The following is a 25,404-nucleotide window of genomic DNA, read 5'->3' as shown; positions in this document are numbered from 1 at the left end:
CGCTGTTGGAGCAGCAATTTTAGTCACTTGTCCATCTCTGATTTTCTAGTTTACAAAGAAAACCTTTACATGCAAATTGATATTCTTTTGGAGGAAATCAACAATGACAGATGATAATGTGGAAGCTTTCTTTAAATTTAATGGATCCCTTGTGCCACAAGATATAGTTACTCAAGAATAAAGAAAGTAACAATTTTTTTCCAAGATAAACTCGAGAAAGGCGGCTATGGTGATGTGTACAAAGGTAAGCTTCTTGATGGATGTCTGGTGGCTGTCAAGCTTCTAAATGAAACAAAAGACAGTAATTGAGAAGAGTTCATAAATGAGGTCGCAAGCATTAGTAGGACTTCCCATGTCAACATTGTAAGCCTTGTAGGGTATTGTTTCGAGGGTCGCAAAAGAGTTCTTATCTACGAATACATGCCAATTGGATCTCTTGAGAAGTTCATACACAACAACAAATCACAACAGACAAATGAAGACTTAGAATGGAAAACAATTCACAAGATTGCAGTAGGGATTGCTCGAGGATTGGAGTACTTGCACCGTGGTTGTACAATGCACATTTTTCATTTTGACATTAAACCCCACAACATTCTTCTAGATGAAGATTTTTGTCCAAAAATTTCTAATTTTGGGCTTGCTAAATTGTGTTCCAAGAAAGAGAGCATTGTATCCATGTTGCATGCACAAGGAACTATTGGGTATATAGCACCTGAAGTCTTCTCCATAAATTTTGGAAGAGTATCGCACAAGGCTGATGTCTATAGCTATGGAATGCTAGTCCTAGAGATGGTTCATGGAAGGGAAAACATTGGCGAATCAATTGATCACACCAGCGACTTATATTTCCCACATTCGATCTACAAGAAGCTAGAATGTGATGGAGACATAAGACTTCATGGGATTGAATCTGAAGAGGATGAAAAAGTTGCACGAAGGTTGATATTAGTTGGTTTATGTTGCATACAAGCTAATCCATCAGATAGACCGGCAATTAACAAGGTGATTGAGATGCTAGAAGGAAATCTAGAATCTTTGCAAATTCCCCTGGAACCATTCTTATCTTCACCTTCAAGAACACCCATCGCATCTTCTACTATTCAAATATCATAAGAAAATGAATCCTGTGAGGTTGAAACAATGTAATGATGTTTTTCGAAGTTAAAAACATTATGGACTGCAAAGCTTATGTAGAATAATATCATGTGAAGTAGATTCCTTAAGACCATGATTTGAGATCAATTTGTTGGGTTTATTTTGGTATATAATTGGACCATCTTTGACTTATGGGTGAGACCCGTGACTTAGATTTAATTTAAATTGAGTTTGTTTAGGTGCCGTTTGGTAACACTTACGTTTTCAGTTTTCAGTTTATATTTACAAAAATTTTAAAAACTCAAATAAAAAGTTGTTTGGTAAATTTTTGATTTATAAATCAGTTGTCTCAGTTTATAAATTTGACCAAAAAATGTAAACTCAAAAAATGTGTTTCCGTTTTGAGTTTTCAATTATTTTTTTTTACCATCCAACACTAGCCACCACCAGTTACCATTTTCCACCACCGTCTTCCGCCACCACCACTCACCATCCACCAGCCACCACCAGCCACCTGTTACCCACTCACCACCACCACCCATCCCTCGCCGCCGCCACCACCACCACCACCACCACCACCCACCATCCACCTGCCACCCATCTGCCACCACCTACCACCCGCCACCACCACTCACCACCCACCTGCCACCACCATTCACCACCCGCCACCACCTGTCACCCACCCGTCACCACCACCCACCACCACCACCGTCACCCATCACCCACCACCCACCCACCTGCCACCACCACCACCCACCACTTGCCACCACCACCACCCACTTGCTACCACCCACGACCTGCCACTGTCACCCACCTACCCACTACCACCACCTGCCACCACCCGCTATCAGCCACCCACTTGCCACCACCACCCGCCACCACCACCACCCACTCGCTACCACCCACCACCCGCTACCGTCACCCACCCACCCACCCACCACCCGTCATCCGCCACCCACCTGCCACCACCACCCATCACTATCACCTGCCACAACTACCCACTCGCTACCACCCACCACCCGCCACCGTCACCCACCCATCCACCCATCACCACCACCACCACCACCACCAGCCACCGTCACCCACCCACCCACCCACCACCACCACCACCACACCACCCACTCGCTACCACCCACCACCCGCCACCGTCACCTATGCACCCACCCACCACCACCACCACCCACCATCGTTTTCCACCACTGTCTTCCGCCGCCACCACTCGTCTCTACCCACCACCCACCATCACTTGCCATTTCTCACTCTTTTTTATATTTTTAAATTTTTTTAAACATTTTGTCTAAACCAAACGTGTTTGTAGTTTATGTTTGTCTAAAAATAAACAAAAAAAAAAAACAAAAATCAGTTTATAAAATTTTTGTAAATATAAACTAAAAACGTAAACGTTACCAAACCGGCCCTTAACGACTCACGTTTAATTGTTTGGTCCTTTCAAAATGTGATTGATAATAACCACCTTGGGAGTTATTATTTATTATATAGCACTATAATAAATATTTGATAGTTGATTTTATGGTGTGTACCATTAAATGAAATACATTTTGTGGTAAGAAAATATTATATCTTTTTATCATTAATGATGTTAAAATATACTTTTAATTGATATATATATACACATATGTAGATTCATAGATATTTTAATATAATAAAATAAAGTATAATAATGATGAGAGAGCCCACGTGGGGCTACTCCCATTCCCCCTTGCTTTTAATTGTTTCCTCTTTATTCTTGGCAAAGAACATCTCTCTCTCTCTCCCTCTCTCTCTCTACTCCCTCATTTCTCTCATCTTTCTCTAAACACCACCACAAACCCTTATTTCTTTTATTGATCTAGCAAGATCCATTGAGTTTTTGACCCTAGTTCTTGAGGCCAAATTGAAGAGATTGGCGAGAGCAACATTTTGACCCGTGGAGATCAAAATTCGACAAAATCAAAAATTTGAATTTTTGCTTGTTTCCTCTTCTAGCTTGAGGTAGGGATTTTTCCTACACTTCTTTATGCACTTTTACTTGATTGTAGGGAGCTTAGAGTTATATATAATTTAATTAGAATTTTTGAAAAATTTGTGATTTAATTTCTTAAAAGAGACATTTTGAGAAAAATAAAAAGTTGATGCCCAAATTGCGAAAGTGTAAACTTGGAATATGTTTGTAAGGTTATGAAAGAGTTATGTTTTAAATTTGAACAAAAACGGACTTCGATTCGATTGGTTTTGAAATTTTTACCGGTTTGTGGCCAAAAGAGCATTTTTAAAGAAAACAAAGGAATTACGTTTAACTTTTGGGGCTTTTGATCAAAATAGGATGTTATAGTTGAATAATACTTGGAGAATGAGTTTGGAAAGAAATGATGTTTTCTTGGGCATTAATGGTATTATTTTGCTTGATGTATTTGTTGGAATAAAACAGACACGGTTAGAAATGGACCTTGAGAGGTTACCGGACGTGATTGTGATATGAAAATTAGTGTGGTTGTTCATATTTGATGAGATGTGGAATAGATTGTGTTTATCAAAATTTTTAGAATTTAATTGTTTAAATATCTATTTAGAAATATCTGTTTTGGGCTATCGGTGGAGGATAGCCATGATAGTTGTAGAAAAGCATGAGACTTGGGTAAATTGAACCACATTCCTCATTTGTTGCATTGGACATTGCATTATATTCATTTCATTGGAAATGTATCTGCTTTTTAGATATGTTTGGAAATGTATCTGTTTGCGAAAAGATGAATACTTGGTGAATCTAGGTAAGGGGTGTAGAACCGCGCGGTTAGGTGTCGAGCCTTTTAGTTTACTGGTAAAAATGACTGTGGTAGTGCATTAGGGCCTACTTGCAGACATTCACCTAGAGATTTACGGAGGCTATATTCATGTAACATATATGGTTTAAAATGGAAATGATTTTATATATGTTGTTGCATCTTAGCATTGCATGCTTTATTAAAAAAAGAGATAAACTGTTTTATTATGAGCATGGCATGAGCATATTCCATTTTAGTCTTGTCATGATCCATATGTTGTGTAGTATGTCTCTACTGGGCTGTGGCTCACTCTATAAGGGAAACCATTTTAGGTACGGGTGCTATGTCTCTGCCAAGGCGTTAACTTGGGAGGGCTCGGAGTTGAGGCTTCTTTTTTGTTTTATTGTTATTTGTTGAATGTAAGCCCAGGGCTTTATTTACGTTGAGTTGAAACTCCATTTTGGGTAACCAAAAATGTTCTTAGATAAATTTGTAAGCCTGTAGATCACTTATTATCTGTTTGGCTTCCATTTCATACTTGTTGTAAAATGTATGCTTGGGATTGGAACTGGGGCATTGAGATGTGAATAGCATGTATTTGGCATTTGGGATTTAATGGAAATGAATGCATGGAATAGTTAGCTATATATATGTGTTTGTCTATCAGGTGGGTTTTGTTGCATAAATAGATATACCCTACCCAATTTTGGGGGCGTTACAACTTGGTATCAGAGCTATCGGGTTTGAATAGTTGGGGCTCGCGAGAAGTGGTTTTTATCACAATGGGTTCATTTCGCTAGTCAGAAATGTTGCATGTCTTATATGCTATGTGATAACATGTTTATGTGACTATGTGGATATAGGGTTAAACTTCTGAGATGTGGTTTGCGTCCATGAAATTCTTTGAGGTCTTTTTTGAAAAGTACCTGATCAATGTTATTTCTATTTAGAAGTCTTCGAATGTTTGTGGAACGAGTCAATATCTTGGAGGGGTAACTCGTATGTACTCTATGTGACTATGTGCTTATATGGTTTGCCTTATGTGATGTAGATACATGTGTAGGTTTATGTTTAAGCCGTATACAGCGTGTTAGAACTGGTGTGGAGTGCTTACTAGTTGAGACTTTAATAATGATTAAAGTAATCTAAGATGATATGCTTTGGATTGTTGACATTAGAACACGTAAAACTAGTTCTAAATTTTCTTGGGATAGACGAAGTTAGTTATAGTTGGATTGTTTCACTTACTTGATGGACTACTTGTGAGGTTAGTGATGGGCCCTAGGCCAATTATTTTGTATGTGTTTGGGAATAAACGTAGTCTTAGCATGATAGAAATTATATCGTGTAGTAAGAGATGTGTTTCTTAGAGAATTTGTTTTATTCATAATTTTGTGCAAATCCTAAGAGGGCAAATGAGATAAATAATTTTGAGATAGATTGGAATGAAATTAAATTTGATTTGGTGTAGCGATCCCGGTTTCAATCCTTCTTTCATGTTTTGCCACTTCGACTGGGCCAGTCAGGGATTGAGCTACCCGGTCAGCTCGTGGGGGTCGAGGGGGCAGTGCCCCTTGGCGGGGTAACGCCCTGGCGTGGTCGAGGGACAGTGCCTCCGAAACAATAATGCAAAATGCATTCGAAGTTGCTTGTCTGCTCGAGCGGCCATTTATGCGCTCGAGCAGAGAATGTTTGGTTTCAGAAGTTTGACCTGTCTGCAAAAGTACTGGGTTAGTGTATTTGACCCTCGAACGGGGCTTTCCACGCTCGAGCGGACCATGTTATATCAGTTTGTGAATCTGATATTTCAGATCACTTTTTCAGTCCTCTCTCTTTCTAAAACTCTCCAGAATTCCAGATCGAGAGCTTCTCTCTCTAGAAGTCATCTTCTCTCTTTGATTTCTCCAAATCCATTGGGATTTAGACCTAAGTTCTTCATCAAAGTTGGTTATCATCTCGAGGGCTTCATTGTATGCGGTGAAGATCGAGTTTTGACACCGTTGATTTTAGGGATTTTATCTTATTTCTTCTTCAAAACTTGAGGTAGGGATTTTCTTAGAGTTATATATATGTTTTTGCAAGATCTATATGATTTTTGAAATCATCTTTCGATAGCTGTGAAACTTGATTGTTGATTCAAGAAGTTGAGCGATTTTGAAAGTGGGTTTGTCTCTTGTTCTTTTAAAATGATCTTGTGGGTTTTGATCTTTGTTGATTGAAGAAAAGATGATTTTGGAAAGTTTTCTTTCAAAAGATTTGAGTTGTATAGTTTTGGTGAGAAAACCTAGAATTTAGGAATTTTTTTTATGAGACTGAAAATCCATGAAAGATATTGTTATATTTCTTTTGTGTGTCAAAATAAATGGATCTTTGGGAAATTTTTTATTTATATTTATATAAATGATGAATTTCAGGGAATATGAGAATTATTGTTTATTTTGGAAATTATTGTTCAAAACGTTGAAATAGTCTTGAAATGACTAATTGTTGAGGATACTTGAGAAGAGAGAATTGTGTTATTCCTTGGATGATGAATTGGAATAAAAGCATTTATATTCGTCTTGTGTTATTGACATACCAATTCATTTGATTACATTAAACTTTGAAAGTTGATTTGAAAACTTGCATTGAGAAAAGAATGTTGAGAAACAAGTTTTCATGGAATGATTTTGGGGTAAATATGTTGTCAGTCTTGATAGGTGGTGTAGATGATATTGAATAAGTTGGCCTGAGTGTCCGGGGTGAAAGACTAAAAACCCGCGCGGATAGGTATCGAGCCTTTTGGTTAATACCGCTAAAAATGACAAATTAGTAGCACTTGTTGTAGACACTGACCTAGGGATTACCAAAGTCGTATTTACCACCCTCGAAATAAATTGTTAAGTTTTGAACAATTGAAATTGCATGATATCATTGAGCATAATAGTTTTCAAAAGGGGCATAGCATGGCATGTGCATTTCATCTCTTGAGACTTGTATAAAATGTATATACTTTGTTAAGAATTTCCTACTGGGTTTTATGCTCACCCTACGAGATTTTTGTGCAGGAAAAGATTTGGTGATCCCACCCAACTAGGGGCGTGGAAGTATGTGTGTTGGGAATACAATGCTCTCATTTTGCTGTGACTCTGTGTGTAAGCCAAGGGCTATGTTTGTGTGGGTTCGAATAACCGTTTTGTGTAACTAGGCTCTAGCCTTGGAAACTTGTAAACCCTTGGAGGTATTTATTTGTTTATTTACTTGTTATTGGATTAATGTATTGTTGCATGAAGAACTATTGTATCATGTAATGTAAGTTTGGAGATTTATATTCGGTTTTCCTTGAAAGAGCCATGATTGTTGTATTATCATTTGGGCTAGAAATTTGGGGCGTTACAACTTGGTATCAGAGCTACCAAGTTTGACTATGTGATAACATGCTTATGTGACTAAATGGGTATGGGATTGAACTTTTGGGATGTTGTTTACGCTTGTTAAATTCCTTGAGGCCTCATTAGAAGGGTACTTGATCAATACTCGTTCTACTAAGAATTCTTGGTTTTTCGTGGGACAGATTTCATCGTAAAAGAATAGTCTATATGTGTTTACATGACTAAGTGCTTATGTGGAGTGAAATTGAATTGTGTATATGGTAGAGAAATATATAGATTATTGTAGTCGAACGTGTGAGTCAAGTTACAAGTACATATGAGTTAATGTGCTAAATTATTTCTTTTGTGTCCATTATTTGGATGTCAGGAAGGGGTCAAGTCTGTGGTGGTAGCGGCGGGAGGCGTGGTAGGGCTTGCCGAGGTGTGCATAAGGTACCGGTCCATACGGTTCTGGTGCAAGAAGAAGGGTTCGACCAAGCTAATATGGCCGAGTAGATGGGACAAGCGGGTCAAACCGCAATGGGGGCCCTGGCTCGAGAAATGGAAGGGGCTTTAAGAGAGTCTATGAACTTGTTGAGGGTGGAGAATCAAGGCCGAGTTTCCTTACTAGAGATTTCTTGCGGGCCAAACCGGATGAGTTCCATAGTGGTCCCGAGCCCAAGAAAGCGGATGAGTGGCTCGAATAAACTGTGAAGACATTTGAGATGCTTCACATCGAAGACAGTGAACTAAGAGTGACTCTAGTGAGTTACTACCTTAAGAGAGACGCAAGTCAATGGTGGAAATATGCCAAGGGTAGAGTGGAGCCGACATGGGAAGCCTTTGCGGGTGCTTTCCAAGATAAGTGCATACCTCCCATTGCTAGGGAGAGATTGAGACAAGAGTTTAAAGACCTCAAACAACTCGACATGCCCATGGCCGAGTTTGAGGCGGTCTTCTCTAGTTTGTCCAGATTTGCACCGGAGTTGATGGCAACGGAAGAGCGCCGTTGCATTGAATTTGAAAAGAAATTGAAAACAAAAATTATGTTCAAGCTTGTCAAAAACATGATTCGGGAATATGACCGTCTTGTGGAGACGGCGACACAGGTAGAAATTTCCATACAAGCCGAGGAGGAGAGGCTTCAGAGTTCAAGGTCAAGGGGCCAAGAGTCTCAAGGAGACTATAGGAAGAACAAGAAGAGCAGGAACACCTATCCATCCCAGTCCCAACCACAGCAGTCTAGATCCACTTTTCTTTTGCCTAGTGCGGGTCCGGGAAAAAGTGTATCAAGTAGCTTCTCGTGTTTCAAGTGTGGCCAACCGGGTCACAAATCCTTCTCATGCCCACAAAAAGGAGGAGGGCAGTTAATGTTACCACTACCTAACCGAGCTCAAAGTCAGTCTCAGTCTCAGAATAAAGGTCAAGGGTTTAATTGTTATTAGTGTGGTCAGCCGGGGCATATGAAGAGAACTTGCCCACAGTTAGGAGGCGCATCAGGGTCGAGGCAGACTCAGAACCACTAGTAGACTCAATCAGTCCAAGCTTCACGAGTTAATCAGGAAGCCACTTCGACTCAGTCAGTACAACAAGCCTATGCTTCGAGAAGGGAACAAGTTAATCAGGGGCCACATGGGTGTGTGTATGCTGTTACCGTGCCAGAGCAGTTGCCAGAATCCTCAGTTGTGAGAGGTATTTTTGTTGTGTGTAATTCTTTGGCTAATGTATTGATAGACACGGGTGTATTTCATTCATTTATATGTACTGCATTGGGTTTAGAGGTAGCACGGTTAGTGCCTCCACTCAGAGTAGAGTCGCCTGTTGGGGGTACACTTGATTTAGACTGGGGTTGTCGTGATTGTGAAATAAAAGTTGTCGGGCGTCGACTTCTGTTTGCTTTTGTGTTGCTAGATATGTTGAGTTTTGATGTCATTTTAAGCATGGACTGGTTGTGTTCTTACCAAGCTATGATTGATTGTTACTGTCAGAGACTTACGGTGTACACTTCGAGCGGTGATCGTTTCTATTTTCTGGGGAACCGAGTTGATAGAGCCTAGTCGCCAGTTGTTGACCCTCGTAGAAGGAGCAATCTTAGTGGCCTTCTTGCAACTCTCTTGGATAATGAGAGTGATGGGGCTCGTGTTGAGTTGCCAAGGGTAGTTTGTGAATACCCGGATGTCTTTCCAGAAGATCTTACTAGTTTACCACCTCACCAGGAGATCGAGTTCTCCATTGAATTAGTGTCTGGCACGACACCGATTTCCATGTCACCATTTAAATTTGCACCCGCCGAATTACATGAGTTAAAGATTCAACTCCAAGAGCTTTTAAATAAGGGCTTCATTCATCCTAGTACATCACCTTGGGGAGCACCGGCTCTCTTTGCGAAGAACAAGGGTGGATCGTTGCGGTTGTGTATTGATTACCGCAAGTTGAATAGAGTTACAGTTAGGAACAAGTATCCTCTACCCAGAATAGATGATTTGTTTGACCAACTTAGAGGGTCTCGTTGCTTCTCAAAAATAGATTTGAGGTCGGGGTACCATCAGTTGAGAGTTCTGGAGGAGGACATTCAGAAAACGACATTGCGTACACGTTATGGCCACTATGAATTCTTTGTAATGCCTTTTGGGTTAACCAATGCACCTGCTTCCTTTATGGATTTAATGAACAGAATTTTTTGGGAATACTTGGACCGTTTTGTGGTCTTCTTTGTAGATGACATATTGATTTATTCAACCTCCGAGGAGGAACACAAGACTCACTTGCGGGTAGTGCTGAGTTTACTTAGTGAGCACCAATTGTATGCCAAATTTGAGAAATACAAGTTTTGGTTAACTGAGATGAAGTTTTTGGGGCATGTAGTGTCTAGAGAGGGAGTAACTGTGGACTCCTCAAAGATAGATGTCGTACAGGATTGGGAACAACCTGAGAATGTTTTTGAAATCCGGAGTTTCTTGGGATTAGCAGGGTATTATCGATGTTTTGTAAGGGACTTCTCTAGACTAGCTGCACCTTTGACTAGGTTGACTAGAAAAAGTATCAAATTTGTGTAGAGTGAGGTTTGTGAAAAGTCATTCCAAGAGCTTAAGACTAGATTGACTACCGCACCGGTTTTGATAATTCTGGAAAGGGGTTTGAATTACACTGTCTATTGTGATGCGTCCGGGGATGGACTTGGTTGTGTCTTGATGCAAGAGGAAAAAGTTGTGGCCTACGATTCACGACAATTGAAAACTCATGAGAAAAATTACCTCATCCATGATCTAGAATTAGCAGTGGTGATTTTTGCTTTGAAAATTTGGAGGCATTATTTGTACAGTGAGAAGTTTGAAATCTTCTCCGATTATAAGAGTCTAAAGTATTTGTTTTCTCAAAAAGACTTGAATTTACAACAACAGAGGTGGATGGAATTTATGGAGGATTATGACTTTGAGTTACACTATCATCCAGGAAAGGCCAATGTGGTGGCCAATGCTTTGAGTCGAAAATCTGTGAATAGTTTGGCAAGTGTGGCCATTCGGGAATGGGATATGCTAGATGTTATTGGCAAGTTTGATTTGCACTTGGGTGAGTCCGGAGAGAGTGCTACCTTGTTTACTTTGAATGCTCAACCTACCTTGGTTAGTAAGATCATAGAGGCACAACGAGGAGACCGTGATGCGGAATCAATCCGTGTTAAGATTTCCAATAGAAAGAAAGAGAGAGACCGTTTGTTTGTACCAGAATCTTGTAGAGAGGAAGTACTTCGGGAGTTTCATCACTCACGCCTTGCGGTACACCCGGGAGGCACTAAAATGTATCATGATCTTAGTCATCAATTTTGGTGGTGGGGTATGAAACGGGATGTCTCTTTATTTGTATCGATGTGCCTTACTTGTCAACAAGTGAAGGCCGAACACCAAAGACCAGCGGGTTTGTTACAACCCTTACCGATAGCCGAGTGGAAATGAGAGCGTGTTACCATGGATTTTGTAGTTGGGCTTCCTAGAACACAACGAGGCAATGATGTCGTTTGGGTGATTGTTGATAGGTTGACTAAGTCTACACATTTCATTCCGATGTGCACCAGCGACTCAGTTGAACGCTTGGTAGAGTTATACATTAGAGAGATAGTTCGACTTCATGGAGTCCCTATGACTATTGTGTCGAACAGGAATCCTCGTTTTACTGCCCAGTTATGGCAAAGCCTTTAAGAGGCGTTGCGAACTAAGTTGACTCTTAGCACCACTTATCATCCTCAAACCAATGGACAGTCGGAACGTACCATTCATATTTTGGAGGACATGCTTAGAACTTGTGTCCTTGATTTTAAGGGGCCTTGGGATAGGCACTTACCATTGATTGAGTTTGCTTACAACAATAGTTACCAAGCTAGTATTAGGATGGCACCATTTGAGGCCTTGTATGGCCGACCTAGTAGATCACCGGTTTGTTGGGCCGAAGTGGGTGATGCATCGTTACTGGGTCCGGAAATTGTTAGAGAGACAACTGAGAAAGTTGTTCTCATTCGGAAGAGGTTAGCTACGACCCAAAGCCGACAAAAGAGTTATGCCGATAAGAGGAGACGACCTTTATCTTTTGAAGTTGGTGACCATGTGTTTCTAAAAATCTCACCAAGCGGGGTTTGATGAGATTTGGTAAGAGTGGTAAATTATCTCTAAGGTTCATTAGGCCTTTTGAGATCTTAGAGCGAAATGGGGAAGCGGCATACCGGTTAGCTTTACCGCCATAACTTTTGGGAGTTCACGATGTATTTCATGTATCTATGCTTAGGAAGTATGAACCCGACCCTTCTTATGTTCTTGATTGGGTTGACTTGGAGGTAGATGAGGATGCCTCTTACGAAGAATGACCGGTTCAAATATTAGATACCTAGGAGCAAGTGCTACAAGGTAAAACTATACCGTTGGTAAAGGTGTTGTGGAGACACCATGGGGTTGAAGAAGCGACGTGAACGAAAGGTGGAAGTTCGCTCCAAATATCCGGATTTGTTTGAAAATGCTTAAGTTACTTTTCTTTGTAATATTCCCTAGTGTTGAGCGAAACGTATTTAAAGTTGTTAACCACATGTTGATATATGCGTTGTTGTTTTAAGCATAAGGTTGTTGAGAGTTGCCATTACTTTTTAAGAAATTTCATGTTTATGCATATTTGGGAGGTTGTTGTTAATGATATAGCCATGGTGGAAATGGTGGAATTTGGTTAAGAGTTAGTATTGTGATTTGAAAATGAAATAGCGTGGCTTTGATTGCTAGAAACCCCTTTGTTTGGGTAGTTTGATTTGAAATTTCGGGGACGAAATTCTTTAAGGTGGGAAGGTTGCAGCGATCCCAGTTTCGATCCTTCTTTCATGTTTTGCCACTTCGACTGGGCCGATCGGGGATCGAGTTGCCCGGTCAGCTCACGGGGGTCCAGGGGGCAGCCCCTTTTGGCGGGTCAGAGGGTAGCGCCCTGGCGAGGTTAAGGGGCAGCTGTAGACACCCCATTTTTGACCGACCTCAAGACTTTGGTGTCATCATTTGTGCACTTGGTGATTGCGCATGTTTGTGCTCGTTATAAGTTTCTGAAGCTTTCAGCTGAGTGCATTGTCTTGGGACCTCTTAACTCTCTTCTTTTTGGTTTGTTTTTGGACCGAACCTTGGTGCCTTTGCCTGAAGGGAGAAAGAGGCCTGTTGGCCACTTTTTGTAGCTGTAGGCTACTTTTCCCTCTTGTAGGCCACTTGCCGTGGCCGGTAGGCTAGTTTTCGGAGTTTTTGGCTGAGCGCCTTGTCTCGGGGCCTCTTAACTCCCTTCTTTTTGGTTTGTTTTTATACCATACCTTGTTGCCCCTTGCCTGGAGGGAAGGGAGGGCCTGTCGGCCACTTTTGGCTGCTGTAGGCCACTTTTCCCTCTTGTAGGCCACTTGGAGTGGCCGGTAGGCTAGTGGAAGTAGCCGATCAGCCACTTGAAGTGGCCGACGGCCATTTTTCTATTTTTGCAGATATTTTTGGTACCAGCTGTGCCAGCTGTTGGTTACTGAATGCATCCTCCCTACACGTGTAAGGAGGGATTCAAGCCAGCTCTTGCTTGCATTTCAATAAAAAGGGAGGTGCTTTCCCCTTCTTGGGGGTTCAGAATTTTTAGAGCAAAAAAATCTACTTTCTTTCTAGAATTCTCTCTCTCCCTCTATATTTTTGTGCTTGAAAGTGGGAATTCTTGGTGCATTTGCAAAGAGACTCTTGATTAAACACTCCTACCTTGGAGCTGAGGTTTCTTGAGGTTTGTTTGGAGCTTTTTAAAGTTGGTTTTGGCTCAGAAGTGCTGCTATGGCTGTTGTGCTTCAAGGGTAAGCCACATTCTCTTTGAAGCTTTGTTTTAGTTGCTTACTTAGCCACCTTTGCATGCTATTTTAGGCCTAGCTTTCAACTACAAAAACGTTTGCTTTTAAGCGCTAAAAATGGTAGTTTAAAGTGTTTTTAGAGTTAGGGGTGTTTCACCCTCTTTAGTGGCTTATTTGCTAAGTTTCTTGCCTTCCTTTAAAGCTTTTGAAACCATCTTGTTTTGGCCTTTTAACCACTGAATTCCAGAGGAATTTCAGTGGTAGAAAACTTGTTTTGAGGTCCCAAATACCCTTCCTCTCGTCTTGTTAGCATGTGTTGTTGGTTTACCAAATGAGCATGTGTTTCTATCCTCTTTGAGGCTTAGTTTGGGCATGTTTTTGTGACTTTTTGGACCTCTTATAACTCTGTTTTTGGCTGGTTTGGTCACCTCTTGCATGCTTCATACACTTGTAGTGTAATCCTGCTTGCTAGCCTAACATACTTCATGTCTTAGCCTATAATTCTAGCATGTATTGGCTCCAATCCAGCATGTTTTTGGCCATTATTTAACATGCTCTAACTCTGATTTTGGTTGGTTGAGTCACCTCTTGCTTGGTTTTTAGACTTGTAGTGCAATCTCACTCATTAGCCTTGCATGCTTAGTGTTTTGGCTTATCATTCTAGCTTATTTTGGATACTCCAACATATTTTTGGAATTGTTTTGACATGCTTTAGGACTCTTTCGAGTGGTCTTGGTTTCTTGGGGCTTGCTTTGTATAGCTATGGCATGGTTGGCTTTGCTAGTCTTGTGTTTTGAGACCCCTAGCATGCCTTATTTGTGATGTTTGTGTGATATGGCATCATTTGGTATGTAATTTCAGAGCTTACATCTTTGCCATACTTCCACTTAAATCACTCTTTCAATGCTTTTGAGAAGTTGAGCATCATGCCTTGTTTGTGAGCCAATACTTGAGCATATTTTTCTTGCCATCTATGCTACAATTCCAGCATGTTTTTGCTCTATTTCGACTTGCCTTAGGTCTGTTTTGAATGGTTAAGGTCATTTGAGCATTTCTTAGTATGGTTGTAGTGTAAAGGGCTTTGACTAGCTTTGAGTTTTGGGGCCTTTAACATGTGCATGCGATGTTTGCATGTTTTGACATCATTTTATACATGATTTTAGAGCATATACTGTAGTCACACTCTCACATATTCCACTCATTTATGGCTTTGAGAGTTGTGCCTTTATGCCTTGTTTATGGGCCAATACATGAGTATGCATTTCTTGCTATTTGAGCTTCAATTTCAGCATGTTGTAACCTCTGATTTAGCATGATTAAGCTCTGTCCAGAGCTGGTTTGGTTGTTTGTGCTTAATATTGCATGCTTCTAGAGTGATGCTCTTCACTAGTCTTGATGCTTATGGCTCCGAGTATGTCTTGCATGTATCATTTTCATGCTTTGATGTCATTTAGCATCCTATTTCAGTGCTGGAATATGTGCCATTGCATTCCATCTTTCATTGTTATATCACTTTTGAAAGTAGTTTTAAGCCCTTTGTTGGTTTGAGCATGAAATTGAGGCGTTCATGCCTAATGGTTTTAGCCTTCTCTTGAGGGTTTCTACTAACCAACAGCATGATGCTTCTTTCATGCTCAAGGCGCTTGTGGCTTGGTCCGTCTTTCCAATTAGAGGACTTCTCACTTTTTGGACTTAACCGATTAAAGGACTTAATCAGTAATCTAAAACGAGTAAACAAAATGAATCAAAGTAAAACATGCCAAGATAACATGTTTGTGTTGAATTGCATATGTTTGGATCGGACGTTAATCCAAGCATGAGAAACGAGGGGCGTTTCATACTCAAAGTGATGAAGCGTGCCTCATTTCTTAGTCATCAACGCCCTTGATCGTGTATGATAGGGTGGAGGCTCATCGAGTCTATTTGTGCATTTATTGACTTGTACAAACTTGGCTTCTCGACCATCGTGCATTACGATGCTCGGTTGGTGGCCCGAGAGTCGAGTACCACACTCCTTTGAGCTTGAGAAATGATAAGGAGGGTGGTTGTACACACATATCCTGCAATGACCTTACTTTGCCTCTATTGTTCCTTGTTTGCAGCAAAATTGGAGCATGCAGAAGCAAGTGGCTGACCAACCAGGGCAAGTGGCCTACAGCCTCCTTAAGTGGCCGACAGTTCTTAGGCTCAGAGGTGGTCAGAAGTTGTTCTGGTTCTGGAGCAGAAACAACCTGGAGATTGGTTCGGTGTTCAGGAATCAAGGCGAATGCAAACAGAGGCAACCGGTGGCAAAGTAACGGACTTTCAGGAGAAAGCGGACAACCGAGCATGCATGCATTCCTCGCTTTCCGAGGCCATTCATTTAAATTGCTTAGCTAATTAGCTAGTTAGCTTAGTAATTTTTGTAATTAATTAGTTAAGTGTTTAATTAATTAATTCGGTTTGTAACTAATTAGCTTAGATTAGCTAGTTATTCAATTGTGTGGTAATTAATTAGCTAGAATAGTTAGTTAATTAGTTGGTTTGTAATAGTCGCTAATTATCAACTGGACAAATGTGATGACTTCCTGGTGTGAATTCTGCGACAAAGTCTGCCAAAGCTTGGGCTTTTATCGCGGTTCTGGATTGAAACTTGATGTCAAACTGTCCCAACTCTACTGCCTACTTCAATATTCGCCCAGAAAAGTTCGCCCTCTCGAACAAAGCTTTTAATGAAAAAGCTATGAGGACGATTATGGTGTGGGCGTGTGTAGTCGTCCCCGAACGTCCCGGGAGAAATCCCATTTTGTTCGTTGGGGCTTACTACAGTTTGGACTCAATGTCATAGTCTTGTATCTAATCTCGCGGAGTGCAATGCAAGACTGATGAATCATCAAAGAGTCCAAATCCGACAAATCGTTTTGAAAAACTGATTTTTAGAAAGAAATGCCAAACATGGACGGCTTTGCCAGATACAAAGTCGCCACCTAAATATTTTATTTTGGAGAAATTTAGAAAACCCTGACTCGTGCCTAAGGCCACGTGTCCGTCATCACCAAAATTGCCTTGGCTCGAGAACTTGGGTATGATTGGGGAAGGTCACTTCGTGAGCACCCCCGCTCACCCAATGAAAGACCGGCCTCTACTAACCATGATATCGAGTTTTGAAAACATTATGTGCTCGTATTCCGATTATTAGCCTAGAATTACTATGTGATGCACACAACATACAAGTATAGACTGGATCGTTTGAGTTGGAACAAAACATTTCATGTTTGTTTATTTGAAAGATGGTTTGATGGTGCTACTCGCAAGTAGGCTAAGACGTGGATTTGCCACCCTCAAGTGGGCTTAAGAAAACATGATTTTGCCACTCTCAAGTGGGCTTAAAACTCTCAATTGGTGAATTGTTCCAATTCAAATAACCCAACCTTCACCCACAGGTATTCAAGCAGTTATATCACATAAGCAAATAGCCTCATAGTAAGCATGCTATCATGGCAGTCACTCACACGCATGCAAGGATGCTAAAGCATAAATACTTACCGAATACTCCAAGCCAAAGAAAGAAGCTAATTAGAAATCATGCATGAATCCTAACTATGCTGAAATACCTAATGCAACACATGCAAAAATGCAACTAAGATAGGCTCAGCTATTCTAAAATGGCATATCAAATGCAACAACTGATACAAGTGTTCAACTCGGAATTGAGATACAATGCAGTTAGTATGATACGCCGAGTCAGGTGCATGCAAGACAGATAAATGGATGCAAACATGCGAGCATAAGTATGCTAATTGAAACGTGCCCTAAACTAACCATCATAAGCTGGTAAATAAAAGGGAGAAAGACGTGGGGTTGGAAGGCATGCATCATACACACACACTCACACTTATTACAACATTGCCCTCCTCAGAGGGTCCAAATGAATAGTACAGAATAAACTAGCTAATCTAAGCTAATTAAACTAATTATTACACAACATTACTTAATTAACGAATTAACTAAGTAAGGAAACTAGCATGCAAATTAAACAAAATGGACTGCCTTAGCTCTATTCCGAATGATAGGGATGCATGCATGCTCAAGTCGCCTTGTCGGGAAATCCATCGCGATGGCCCAATTTACCTCTGTTTGCAACTGGTCCCAAAAAATTGTACAAAGCTCCAGAAGGTTGTTGACCAGTTTTTTGCTACTGGTTTCCGGTTTGCTGCAACAGAGAGTGAGAAAGGGGCATGGCAAAGTATTTTCAATATATGTGTGCATGACCACTCTCCCCATCATTGCACAAGCTCCAAGGAGTGTAGTCCCCGATCCTCGTGCCACCAATCACGTATCTCGATACATGATGGCCGAGGAGTCGGATTGCACGACTCAATGGGACATGAATACACATATAAACAACTAAAACCAACAACTCCATCATGGATGGTCAAGAGTGTCGGTGACCGGGAATCGAGGCACGTTTGATCACTTGAAGTATGAAACATTCCTCGTTTCCCGTATTTGGACTAAACTCTACTGCAAACACAATGCAACAAATAGAATGGCATGGCATGTACAAAATGCAACTCTAGTATGCAATCCTAAATGTAATGCGACTAAGTGATGTAAACATACAAAGGATGACATTCAAGCATGCAAATGGCATACACAATGCTATGAACTAATCAATGGCATACTCAATGCACATGGATTATATGGCATGCATACACAATGCACTAACATACGCGATGTTATGAATGAGGCATACTCAATGTAATGATCAAACATGCAACAACATGGATTATATGGCATACAAAATGCAAGATGGACTTAAACCAAGATGGATGGGCCTTGGCCACACCCAAATCAGTGGCCAAACATGATGAAAACGAAGCAACAACACACATGCAAACATGCACAAATGCAAGGGACCAAACCTAAGGCACAAAGTGCAACTCCACCAAAGCATGGTAAGCATGAAATATGGCATACAATCACATATTTTCCAGCTCTAAAATGACATGCAAGATGGTCCCGAATCATGCAAACACCTCACACAATGCATGCTAGATGGCCCAAATACCGAAACTAGTGAAGTGGATTACACTATAGGCATGCAAAGCAATGCTCAAATGGCTAAACTAGCCTCAAGAAGTCCCTATTCAGGCCAAAATAGTAGCAAATATGGACTAAAATGATGGCTTGCAAAGCATGGAAATGAAGCTCATGTAATGGTCCAAAAATGAGGTATTCATGTATAACTCTCAAACACATTTAAAGAGTGAAAAACATGGGAATATGGCATACATATAAGCTCTGAAATATGATTCACAATGATGCCAAAACATGGAAATACCTCAAAATACGCATGCAATAGGCTTCAAAACTCAAAGCTAGGCAAGGGTATTGAACTACAACCATGCATAGCAAACATCGTTCGACCATGAGGCCCAAAAACAGAGCTAAGATAGTCTAAAACATGCACAAAATCAGTTTAAGGCATGGCCAAAAAGTTTTCGAATCAAAGGCCAAAATAGCATGCAATGTAAGCTAGTAAAGAGGATTTGCACTATAAGCATGTGAGCCAATCAAGAGGCCACTAAACCAAAAAAATTCAGAGGTATGACATACCAAATAAAGCCCAAAAATCCACTGAAACATGGTTAATGCATGCAAGAATGAGATGCTCCTTTGATATGCTATGAAGAGGGTTATTCTACACATGCAAGATGGACATCCAATATGGCAAAACGAGCTCTGGAAAGAGCCTATGCAGATCCTAAAACTCATCAAAAATGGCCTAAAACATGGCTTGGAAGCATGCAAATAAGAGCTCCTTTGTAAGGCCAAAAATACTAGAAAATAAAACAAGGAGAGAGAGGGTCACCCCTCTCTGATTTTGGCAATCAAAACAGCATGCTAGCCACTAAAAATCCACTATATTTCAGTGGCTAAAAGGCCAAACAAAGGCCAACACAAATGCTCCAAGGCATTGCTCAAAACAAGGTAAAATGAAGCATACAAGGGGGTAGATGACCCCCAACAGAAAAATGATCTTAAACAAACATGTTAAGGGCCTCAAAATAAGACTTTTTTCAGTTTACACCAAAGCTCAAATATGCTTTCAAGTATAGCTAAAAGATGAAGCAAAATAAAGGCTTAAAAGGGAGAAAGTGTGTTACCCTTGTAGCACAAAAGGACCAGCAACCTCTCCAACCCAAAACCAATTCTTCGAGACCTCTCAAGACCCTCCAAGAACCTTAAAACAATGGTGGAGGTGTGTGGCTAAGAGGTGTGGTGTAATAGGTCAAGAATAAGACTCTTTTGAACCCAAAATATAGAGAGATAGATAGAGATATATTGTATACCTTCCAAGAGCTTCTGAACCTGGTTCAAGGAGGGGGAGGCGCTCCCTTATAGCCAAAAGGGACCAAAGCTTCTCAAAGGAGCTAAAAACCATGGTTGAAGATCCTCCATACGTGTATGGAGGATCCAGTCTATGCCTTCCAGCTGGCAACAACTCACAGAGACAAAGCTGAGGGAGGCAGGCCGACCAATTCAGGTGGTCGACCGACCACTTCCCCTGGTCGACCGACCAGTTCAAAAGGTTCATGTCCAAAAATTTGGTCGGCCAGCCCATTTGGTGGTCTCCCAACTGAATGCAAGCTTGTGGTATGGTAGGAGACCAGCAAATGTGGCTTAAAAACAAAGGAGACCAGCTTCTTGACAAGAAAACCAGCTGGCGGGAGAAAAGTGGTTTCCAAGGAGAAAAGATGGTCTCCCACCCTTGTACCACCTCCAAAACAATGAAAACATGGTCCATGCCAAAAATGAACCAAGACGGATGCAAAACGAGGGTTCGGGGGTCAAAACGCGCAGCCGGGTGCCCCGAAAACAGGCTGTTAAACATCGAAAGTGGCGTGCGACCACGAAGGTGGTCTCCCAGGCCACAGTGTCCCTCTAGAGAGAGGAAACAAGGTGTGTGCCAAAAATCGTGCCAAATGGAGAAAGTTAAGCGGTCCCGAACTGATGCGCACGGTCGACGGCTCTGAAAATCGGAAACTGGTCTCCAAACGGAAAAAGTGGCCCACGACCATGAAAAGTAGCCTGCGGCTACTGAGAGATGGCCTACAAGACCTCTCCCTCCCTTCGGGAAGAAAAAATAGAACTTGGTTCGAAAATCGAGGCAAAGCACAAAAGAGTCCCAAAGTCTGGAGGCAAGGCTCTCAGCTGAGACTCCGTAACCTCAAAACGAGCACAACATGCGCAATCACCGAGCGCTCAATCGATGACGTCTAAGTCTTAAGGTCGGTCAAAAATGGGGTGTCTACAGTTGCCCCTCTTTGACAGAACTCAAAAGTCATAAGTGACAGTAGTGAATGTCAAAGCCCAGAGACGACCAATTTTTGACAAGGCCGAAGACTTAGACAAACAGGTGAGATTAACAAGAGATGGGCCCGCAAGCGGGCCCGCAGGTAGGGACAAAATGAAAAATGACATGCACAAAACCGAACGTAACTCATGATCATGCAAAGTAGCAAACTGTAATGAAGCAAATATTCACAATAAATGCAACAGTTTTAAGCAAGAATGCAAAGCAAAACTACATTTCATGCAGTAAGGATGTAAAAGAATTACAATTCTTGCTACGTCTCACACGGAGAAGATACAATACCTGTTCGGTTCGTCTGGTCGCACCAACTTCAAATAAACCGTACATACAATATCGTGCCTGCAAAAGAGAGAAACCTAACAGGTACAATATTGTTAGGAATATGCATAGCTACGCAAGTGAAAAGTGCGTAATAACGCAAGTTGAGGGATTCATGACAATGTAACCTAAGTGTGACGCATAACAATGCGAAGGGGATGCATAACAACGTAGATAAAGTGTGCATGACAATGCAGGTGGGAAGGGAGAAACATAGGGACATATGCCAGTGTTTTGGGAAGAAGGAGAAACATAGGGACATATCCCAATGTTTCAGAAAAGAGGAGAAGCATAGGGACATATCCCAGTGTTTTGGAATAAAGGAGAAACATAAGGCCATATCCCAGTGTTTTGGAATAAAGGAGAAACATAGGGACATAACCCAGTGTTTCGGAATGGCTCAAGCATTGGAACGTATTCCAAATGCTCTTAACCGAAAAGGGAGAAACATAGGGTCGTATCCCGGTGTTTCGAAAAGAAGAAAAGACATAGGGACGTATCCTGGTGTTTTGGAAAGAAAAAAAAACATAGGGACGTATCCCGGTGTTTCAAAAAAGAAGGAGAAACATAGGGACGTATCCCAATGTTTCGGAAAGAAGAAAAAACATAGGGACATATCCCGGTGTTTCGAAATGGCTCAAGCATTGGAACGTATTCCAGATGCTCTTAACCGAAAAGGAAGAAACATAGGGACGTATCCCGATGTTTCAAAAAAGAAGGAGAAACATAGGGACGCATCCCGGTGTTTCCGAATGGCTCAAGCATTGGAACGTATTCCAGATGCTCTTAACCGAAAAGGAAGAAACATAGGGACGTATCCCGGTGTTTCGAAAAGAAAGAAAAACATAGGGACGTATCCCGGTGTTTCGGAATGGCTTAAGCATTAGAACGTATTCCAAATGCTCTTAACCGAAAAGGGAGAAACATGGGGACGTATCCCAGTGTTTCAAAAAGGAAGGAGAAACATAGGGACATATCCCGGTGTTTCGGAATGGCTCAAGCATTGGAACGTATTCCAAATGCTCTTAACTAAAGAGGGAGAAACAAAGGGACATATCCCGGTGTTTCGGAAAGGAGCGTGCATAACAATGCAAGCTAAGATGAATTCCAAACATGCTGAAATCGCGTAAGGAAAGGACACTCTAACTACGCTGAAAACGTGAGGAGAGGACCGAAAACAACCGCCCAGGTGCACGCACAACGCAACCTGAGAAAGCCCCGGAGGGCAACGATCCTAAATGCTGCTCAGCGTAAAAGGATAAACGATACAAGATAACACAAGATGCAAATAAATGCAATAAGTGCGATGATACGATGCATGTTACAAGCAATGTAGAGCATGATGTTTAGGGAATGCAATAAACAAGCAAAGCGGCACTTTAGAAAGCACCTCATGGAATGAGTGGCGGTAAACCGCTTTACTCTAACGAGGATCTCTTCTTGTATTCTTCGAATACTTACCTTCAACTCAAAGTATAAAGGTTTTGAAATGCTGACAAGGAGCAACATCTGCATGTATAAACCACAAATGTCATTTTTCGTCCTGATCATATTCATTACTTTCCCTAGGAACTCATTGCAAACACAGCCAAGATGCCTCCGGCAGGAAATGGTACTCAGGAAGAGCACATCTGATTGCCATTCTGGCTTTGAAACAATCAACACAGTATTCTGTTCACTCTGAACACACAGCTCATACAGCACACTGCTCATTCTGAACACACAACCCGTAACACAGTATTCGGTTTATTTGGCACACAGCTCATACAAGACACTGCTCATCCTGAACATACGGGATGCAATGATGGAACTTGCAGAAGTTGAAACAAACTCAGATGCCCGACATTTTCCCTCTTTTCTTTTGCTTTGTAGCCCAAAACTTTCATAGCTTTAGATAGGTCCTGGTTTTACTATTCTCATGTGACCTGGGTCGAACCCTGGAGTTTTATAAAAGAACAAATCCTGTTTTGCACAAATGTGGAGGATAGCACAGTACTCTGGGCATAAAACGATTTTTTTGAAATTAAGAGATAAGTTCTTAACCGAGTATTGAGCCTACGACTGAACACAGCGCACTACGACTTGACAAAGGAAAAACGAAGGTAAAACAACCTAAACACATCCGTTGACACTCAAATGGACTTAAAACAAGAATCGAGACAAATAAAGACACAAACACAACACTCAGATGTGTATCACCAATGGTAAGAGACCTCTCAGTTCATGAGGAGCCAGTTTCTTCAGGTATTGTTTCCCATCCTTTTCTCATTTGTGATTCTCACATCACTCGGCCCTCAGGCTCTGTTTTTCTGAAAAAGCCCTTTCCTCACTTTTTCTCTCAGCGCACATCTCTCTATTCTTTAATCTCTCATTTTTTATCCTTCCCCTGAGCGGTTGATGGATAAGCAGGAAGTTGTGGGCTCCTGTCCCTAGTATTCTACCAGATTCTCATTCTTGTTCACAACAGTGAGTTTCTCCCACAGGGGGCTACGCTACAACTGAGTGTATAACAAATCTGCAGTTGACATCGGTTGACGATGTTTTGCTGGGAAGTTTGGACGTGATCAGGTCTGTCCAGAGTGGAATATCTTGCCCCATTCCAGTTCGTGCTTCGCACTTGGCTTGATACCTCGTTGCTCGGAGGATGTGAGAGTTTTTTGCCCTTTTGCGGTCAGCTTCAGTGGTGCCCTTTTCCTGCAGGTATGATGCCCTTTATGGCAAGTGCGTTGTTAAAGGGGAAAAGACAGAAAACCTGACTCAACTGTGCCCCTAGTTCATCATTTTGACCATTTTTTTTTATTTTTGGCTTTCTGCTAAAACAATTTTGACCAATATGAGAGTTAGATTAACATGCTTGTTCGATTTTCTGATTTGAAATCATGCAAGTCAGGTTATGAGCACTGAAAAAAATTTCTTTTTTGGGGCCAAGAAATGGTCCAGTTTTGGAAAAATGGAGTAATTTTCGAGAAAATTAGTCAACTTCATTAAAAATTCTAAAAACTGTTTTTACAAATGGCCACTACTCAACGAGTGCAGAATTTACTCTTGAGATGCCCAACCTCAGATCCAAAATAATGAAAAATTGCCCCTTGTCTAAACGGCACTGCATGGCAACTGAAAGTTGCCCTTAGTCTGAATAGCAGCGCAGCACTGCACGGCATTGGAAAGTTGCCCCTAGTTTGAATAGTGCCGCAGCACATGGCAACCAATCCTCACAGTGACAATTACAACCAAATTCTCGAATATAGAGAAGACAAAGACCAGAACCGTCACATGGACACAGTCAAATTTGAAGTGTTTTACGGTTGGACTTCAGAATGAAGTTGCCTACGTATCCCAAACATGGGAATCAAGCCTTGCGTAGTTCGGGGGTTAAGGTACACTTGGGTATTAACCTCTCCTTTTGCGCTCTAACTTTTGCCAAGGCCGCCCTTTCTGGGTTTTCAACCTTGCGAGCTTTGTTCTTCTTTTCTTTTCAATTCTTTTCTTTTTTGTCTTTTTCATCTTTTCTTTTCATTTTCTTCATTTTTCTTCTTTTCTTTTTTTCATTCTTTGCATTTTTCTTTTTTTTGTTCTTTTTGTTCTTTTTCTTGCTCTAACTTTTCCTGGGTCGCCCTTCCGGGTTTTCGGCCCAGCGAGCCTCTCAAGGGTGAAAGTGTAGCTTTGTCCATGTCAAATGGTTTTGAGATCCTGAAGTCATCCGAATCCAGGAGAATGGCTGATGTTCACTAATGATGTAGGGGTTCATCGAATGGGGGCTGAATTTGCCCCTAGTGTTGTGGATAGGAACTCAGTTGTCCTTCAACACAAACTTTCTTCTTACCTCCCTTCTGGGATTTGGCATTCTTGCCAGTCTTCATTAATTTGCAGAATGATCCATCTTTGGCTCTTCGAGCGCATCTGACATTTTTGCTCCTAGTTCAAGGGCTGCTTTTGATCTAGCTTCGCAAGCTTTCTTTGATCATATCTGATATTCTCACCCCTAGTTCATGGGTTGCTTCTGATCCGGCCACACGGGCCTTACATTGTGGTTGACCGTTGAACATTTTGAATTAAGGTTCAAGGTTTGGAAGCAAAGGGGTTGAGTCTCGAGGCTGAGAGCGATCCTAAGCTGCACAATCTCAAGAGCGATTCCACACAGGTCTTCGTAGAACCACACAAAACATTTTTTTGAAATCTTTTAAGAAAACGACT

At 41.3% G+C, this 25,404-nt stretch overlaps 1 pseudogene; it reads left to right on the top strand.

Moving 5' to 3' along the window:
- Window positions 1-103: 103 nt before the first annotated feature.
- LOC114294500 (PR5-like receptor kinase pseudogene) overlaps window positions 104-25,404 on the top strand; it is a 41,940-nt pseudogene continuing 16,639 nt past the window's right edge.

The sequence above is a fragment of the Camellia sinensis genome, chromosome 15 (assembly GCF_055761805.1).
Source record: "Camellia sinensis isolate YWXY chromosome 15, ASM5576180v1, whole genome shotgun sequence".
NCBI lineage: Eukaryota > Viridiplantae > Streptophyta > Magnoliopsida > Ericales > Theaceae > Camellia > Camellia sinensis.
Note: the sequence above shows the minus strand (reverse complement) of the source record. Positions and strands in the feature narration are given on the sequence as shown.